This window comes from Ahaetulla prasina, chromosome 4, assembly GCF_028640845.1.
Source record: "Ahaetulla prasina isolate Xishuangbanna chromosome 4, ASM2864084v1, whole genome shotgun sequence".
In the NCBI taxonomy this organism is placed as follows: Eukaryota; Metazoa; Chordata; class Lepidosauria; order Squamata; family Colubridae; genus Ahaetulla; species Ahaetulla prasina.
The window spans coordinates 71682223-71688915 of record NC_080542.1 but is presented as its reverse complement, the minus strand read 5'-3'; the positions used below and the strand labels follow the sequence as shown (position 1 = coordinate 71688915).

At 51.1% G+C, this 6693-nt stretch overlaps 1 protein-coding gene across 2 annotated transcripts in view; it reads left to right on the top strand.

The window, feature by feature from the left end:
• The first annotated feature begins 422 nt into the window (after positions 1 to 422).
• SEPTIN7 (septin 7) overlaps positions 423 to 6693 on the top strand; it is a 96870-nt gene continuing 90599 nt past the window's right edge. For both annotated transcript variants that reach the window (XM_058184227.1, XM_058184226.1), the window contains exon 1: positions 423 to 642. The gene's annotated coding sequence lies outside the window, so the exon portion shown is untranslated. The remainder of the gene's footprint in view (positions 643 to 6693) is intronic.

The window sequence follows — 6693 nt, the reverse complement described above, 5'->3', positions numbered from 1 at the left end:
AACTAGAGGCCTAATCCGTGAAAGCCTGGCAAGACTACGCCTGCCCACGAATACCTCCTACCTCGCAATCAAAATAGCTCTTGCGCAGTAACCGTGGCATCCATCTTTGAGATCTTTTATTTTTTGCCGCTTCCCCTGCGGAAACTGTAACCGATCCTAAATAAGTACCTATCTATAGACTAGTAATTAATATATGTCCAGGTTCGGTACGATAAAACACCACAAATAGCTTGTTTTCATAGAAACCAGTGAAGTTTCACGATGGAAAAATATGCCCGAAATAAAGATGGAGGAAAGTGTCTTAGTGGTTGGGATAGAAAAGAAAGGAGGAAGAAAACTGATTGCGGACAAGATTAAATATTTTCGGGGTGGAAATTCTCGCGATATCTTAGACGAGGCCGGAAGAGACTGTGGAGTCTCCCAGCCCCTTCGGTCTCTCAGTACGTGTGCGTAGGCGTCAATTAGGCTGTTTGGCGGTTACGCAGCGAAGTCAGCGTTGGGGGTTGGAGAATTGGTGGTGCAGCGGTAGTAGCAGCAGAAGCACCACTTCTGTTGAGGGAGGGGGTCGTTTCGCTCCTTGCAGCCGCGGCTGAGTGGGAAGAACGTCAGCAAGAATAGCCCCAGCCGCCACCAGCACCATGGGTGAGTCTCCATCCCGAGCTGGGGAAGGGCGGGAGTGGAAATGCCGGCTTGGGCGGGGACGGTGACAGATGGAGGAGCAGATCCCGGGCCCGTTTAGGCACCTTCAGTTTCTTTCTTCCCTCGCGCTTCTTCCGGTGGCGGCGAAAGCTGTAGCGGCGGGCCAAGCCTCGGCTATCCGCGCTTGCTGCTCGCCCTTGGTGGAGGCTCGCGCCCAACTAGTAGTTAACCAAAACCGCATTTCTCCCTTCTGGCTCCTCCTTTCGGCTGAAGGCGGCTGAAAGGCTGCGGGGACGGACAAGTTCGCCTCAACCTTCCTCTCGATTCTTTGGGCTCTGGGTTGAAGTTCGTTTTCTTTCCAGAGCGAAAGTCTCCCTGTATCCCCACTTTTGTTCGACGTTTCTCGGTCATTCCTCAGTTCCCCGCCCTGCTCTCTCATTCAAATTCTTCTTCCCCTTACCGGCGCCCTATTCTTTTCCTTTTTTCTATTGTGCTTTCGAGTTCTCTCACTTTGAAAGGAGAGAATTGCTGATTGGAGCCTCCCGGCGCGCGGACTCATTTCCTGCGTCTTATTTTACGGCCGGTACTTTCTGCGGCTCCCCCTCATTTTTTTAATGCAGGAAACTAAAACGCTGAAAAACGAATCCACTCCTCTGTGGTGCTTTCCTTTTCTTTGCGCCCGTTCTTCAAACTATACCTTTCAGCCTCCTAGTTTTGGAATGGGTGGGATTTGTTAACAGGAATGCAAGGCACTATATAAGTTTGGGGTGATAGGAGCAGATTGGGAGGTATCAAAAAATCTCAAAGCAGCAAAAAAGGACGAAAATGAACGTGTACTTAGCAGCATAAACGTTGCTGTTTTCTCTCTAGTTATAGTACTCTAATATAAGTTAAATTTGTTATCGTTTTCAAAAGCTATTTAATTGTACTTGTGGCTGCATGTGATTTCATTCTGGTTGTTTGGTCACACCTTGGAAAGAGCATTCCAGACTATTCTGTATAACTATGGTATGTAGGATAATTTAAGTTTGTCTACTGTGGATCCTTCTAGAAATGATTTGTTTAAGTTGTAAAATTTAAATATTCATTTTTTAAACATTTTAATGCTAATTTTTTTAAAAAAAATGTTTCATATTCATGCTAATATTTAGAACCATCCTGAAATACTGATTAATTTTCTAATTCAAGAGTACCGTATATACTCGAGTATAAGCCGAGTTTTTCAGCACGTTTTTTGTGCTGAAAAACGTCCCCTCGGCTTATACTCGAGTCTACGTCTTCGGGAACCCCGCACAGGAGGGGGTACCGAACGGACTCCCATGGGAGGGACGGGGAGCGGGCCCGCCGAGGTCTCGCGGGATTTGTCGCCCCCAGGCCGGCCCCCATTCCCGTGTCTGGTGGGCGGACGGCGCAAACTTGGCGGGCTGTGCATTGGCGCGGGGAAGCCCTGGTGGTGCAGTGTTCCCGTTCGCCCTGGCCTCCGTCCTCCGATCTCCTGCGCTGGGAGCGGGCGAGCGAGCCAGCGAACGGCTTCGGGCACCGCGGACTTTGGCAAGGAGGAAGGTGGGAGGGAAGCGGAGCTGCCGGCTGTGGGGGGGTTGAGGGGCGTGCAAGAGGAGTGAGCGTGGAAAGGCCTTTTTGTGTGTGTGTGCGTGTGTGTGCGCGCCTGTGTGCCCTAGGGAGGGAAGCGGAGCTGCCGGCTGTGTGGGGGGGTTGAGGGGCGTGCAAGAGGAGCGCGCCTCCTCCTCTTCCTCCACGCTCGCTCCTCTTGCACGCCCCTCAACCCCACCATCCCCCACCCTCTCCGCGCGTGAAGGTCACCTCCTCCTCTTCCAGGCGGCGGCGGCGGCGGCGGCGGCGGCGGCGGCTCAGCGGGCGCCACAGCCGGCAGCTCCGCTTCCTCCCACGGTCCCAGTCCAGCGAGCGGTGAAAGCGACATGCCGGCGCGCTCCGCTTTCACCGTTCGGCTGGATTGGGACCGGCTTGGCTGGGGTCCGCGCGGCGGGGCGGGGGAGCCGCCAGCCTTCTCGGCTGAGGGAGGGAGGGTTTCCCCTTGAAAGGGCTGCGGGTTGGAGGAGCTGCCGGGCCCCCAGCTGGCCCGTCCTGTCTCTCTTGCGGCGAGTTCCTAAGAGCCGCAAGGATACCCAGTTCAAAGCAACCCGCTGGGCTCCTCCGTCCGTGCTCGCCCGGGTCTCGTGACGGGGACGGCCGGGCTAACGCCTGGCGTTTGCGGCTGGAAGCTTAACGCGGGGATGATGAGCCCAAGAGCGGGCGGCTTTGAATTGCAACCTTGGCTGGAGTTTCGCTTCACCTTCCCTGCATCGGTTGGCCTGAGGGTTTCAAGCGAGCCGGGCTGCGTGGGGAAGGCTACCGGGTCGACCCAACCAAACCCCTGGCTCTACACGGCTGGGCGGGCGGGGAGAAAAGGGGTGGGTAGAAGGGGGCTTGTAGGAAGGCTTCAGGCGCCCCCCGAGCAGAGCTGGAGCTCCGGCCAGGCGGCTTTTCCGAATGCGTTGAAGCTCCCCCCCCCACATCCCTTCCCCGGTGTGCCAGATGTGGGGCCCCCTGGCAAGGGCCGCCTGTGGATGATGGGGCTTGGAACTCTGCGAGTCTGGAAGATCCAGCTTTCACCGTTCGGGGAAACCCTCCCTCCCTCAGCCGAGAAGGCTGGCGGCTCCCCCGCCCCGCCGCGCGGACCCAAGCCAAGCCGGTCCCAATCCAGCCGAACGGTGAAAGCGGAGCGGCGCTCGGCATGTCGCTTTCACCGTTCGGCTGGACTGGGACCGGTGGGAGGGAAGCGGAGCTGCCGGCTGTGGCGCCCGCTGAGCCGCCGCGCCGCCGCCGGAGCCGCCGCCGCCGCCTGGAAGAGGGAGGAGGTGACCTTCATGCGCGGAGAGGGTGGGGGATGGTGGGGTTGAGGCGTGCAAGAGGAGCGGCGTGGAGGAAGAGGAGGAGGCGCTCCTCTTGCACGCCTCAACCCCACACAGCCGGCAGCTCCGCTTCCTCCCTAGGGCACACAGGCGCGCACACACGCACACACACACAAAAGGCCTTTCCACGCCACCTCTTGCACGCCTCAACCCCACAGCCGGCAGCTCCGCTTCCTCCCTAGGGCACACAGGCGCGCACACACGCACACACACACAAAAGGCCTTTCCACGCCGCTCCTCTTGCACGCCCTCAACCCCACAGCCGGCAGCTCCGCTTCCTCCCTAGGGCACACAGGCGCACACACGCACACACACACACAAAAGGCCTTTCCACGCTCACTCCTCTTGCACGCCCCTCAACCCCACAGCCGGCAGCTCCGCTTCCTCCCACCTTCCTCCTTGCCAAAGTCCACGGTGCCCGGTTGCCGCTGGCTCGCCGCCGCCTCCCAGCGCAGGAGATCGGAGGACGGAGGCCAGGCGAACGGGAACAGCCCACGCCCGAAGAGGGAAAGGGAGCGAGTGGGTGGGTGGCTGGGACGAGACCCCACCACAAACACACACACACACGCCTGTGAGACGCCTTGCTTGCATGTCACACACACGCACGCTCGCTGGGAAAAAAAAGGATGGATGGATGGATGGAAGTAAGGAAGGAAGGATGGATTGATGGATGGAGGCGACCGCTTTGAAGCGCAACCCTTCTCCCGCAACTAAGGGGGTCAATGTTTTCCCAATCCTAGGGTGTGGGAAACAGTCATTCTTTCTTCCCTCCTAGTCTCTCCCGAGATCGCACTGCAGCGCCCATCATCCCCAGCCGGCAATCTGAGCTCGTGCCATGGCCGGCGTGGAGGGTGTGGTGGTGGTAAAACGGCCAGGAGAAAGCTTTCGCTCTTTTCGAGAGGTCCTCTTGGAAGGCTGCCTTGGAAAGGGAAAGTGGGGAGGGGGCAGAGATTTCTCCCTCAAAGGTCCCCTTGGAAGGCTGGGTTGGAAAGGGAAAGTGGGAGGGGCAGAGATTTCTTCCTCGGTCCTTCTAGAGTCCTTGAGAAACTGATATCATACAAGGTTAATAAATTATACTCCTCCTCCTCATTGATGAGTTTTTCATCCTGAAATTGATTGAAACAGTGTACCATCATATGCTGCCATAGTATAGTGTTAACAACATCTGTAAAGATGATATATGAGCATGACACTAAGTTTTTTCTATATTTCCCCCTTTATTGAAAAACTTCCATCATGCTTCTTTCTGAAAACAAAGGTCATTATAATATACCTCATTATATATTTGATTTGATGATATTTCAGTTAATAAATACCATTTAAGGTGTTAAGCTTCTTTTCTTTTTCAGCAGCAAAGTGAATTACAACTTTAAAGAACTTTATTACTTTATATTCATTTATTTTAAGTATAGATTTTAGATTTTTAAACAAATATGTTTAGAGCTTTTATATCTTTCAAGTTATTCAAATTATCCCCTCAGCAGGTATATAATGGCATCCAATTCCAATATCATGTTGGGGCTTTTGAGCAAGGGAGGAGGAACGTGAGCACCGCCTTTCGCTGGCATTCCGGGATTTCCTTTGTTTAGAGCTGGGAATCCTCCTTCCCCTTTGCACTCCCTCCTCCTCCTCTCTCTCTCTCTCTCTCTCACACACACACACACACACACACACACAGACTTCTAAAGTCGATTGGCACAATGAAAGGCAAAGACCACAATTGTTTTAAGAAAGAAGCTTTAGCAGGAGGGGGATGGGAGGGTGTTTTAAGTTTTGGCAAACAGCCAGGCCAACTGTATTGGAGAAGGTCACACAACTGGCCTTAACATTTTAGCTGCTGTCTTTTTCCTCACACTTGGGTTTAATGATATTAGAGACCCTTATTGCCCTGCCAAAAAAAAAAAAAAAAGCCACCCCAACGTCTATGAAAATTAACCTTCTGCCAAGAGACACTGTGCAGGGTATTTTCACTATTGGTGTGCATACAGGCTTAGATTTGTGCTGGGTTCTTAGTGCTTAGAGCACTGACCTTCAGAGGCACCCTGGTCCCTTGGAAGCTAAAGGAGGACTCATTTTCATGCTTGCAGTTGTATTGTCAATTTCTGTGAGACAATGTTGTTGAAGTAACTCACTCACTCATTCATTCATTCATTCATTCCTTGTGTGTCCAATCACACTTAGCCAATAAAAATTCTATTCTATTCTATTCTATTCATTCATTCATTCATTCATTTTATTTTGTCAAATACATATTAAATAATTATATAAATATAAGCATGAATTGAATACATAAAAGGAATACAACTAAAGGGAACATTAGGACAGGAACGGTAGGCACGCTGCTGCTCTTATGCATGCCCCTTACAGACCTCTTAGGAATGGGGTGAGGTCAATACTAGATAGTCTTTGGTTAAGGCTTTGGGGATTTTGGGAAGAGACCACAGAGTCAGGTAGCACATTCCAGGCATTAACAACTCTGTTACTGAAGTCACATTTTCTGCAATCTAGATTGGAGAGGTTCACTTTTAAGTTTGAATCTATTGTGTTCTCGTGTATTGTTGTGGTTGAAGCTGAAGTAGTCATTGATAGGAAGTACATTGTAGCAGATAATTTTATGAGCTATGCTCAGGTCATACCAAAGGCGGCGTAGTTCTAAATTTTCTAAAGCTGGGAATCCTCCTTCCCCCTTTTGCACTTTTATTGTTTTTCGTTCAAATAAATATTCATGTTATTTTACTTGGCTCTATCTTTATTTTTTACATTGACCAGTAGCTGCCTCATTTCCCACCCTCGGCTTATACTCGAGTCAATAGTTTTTCCCAGTTTTTGTGGTAAAAATAGGTGCCTCGGCTTATATTCGGATCGGCTTATACTCGAGTATATACGGTATTCATGTAAAATATTCGTATAACATTCCAGGTCATTTCAGTCATTAATACTATGAGATTTCAATATACTTGACCCAAGTAAAACTTTAAATATGACAAAAGTATTAACACTTCACATATAGAATAGAATAGAATAGAATTTTGTTGAGCTTATATCAGTGATTCCTAAACAATTATTACATATATTCTAGTTAGATTGCTTCATTTTAAAACTGGCTTCAAGGGGATGGGAAGAC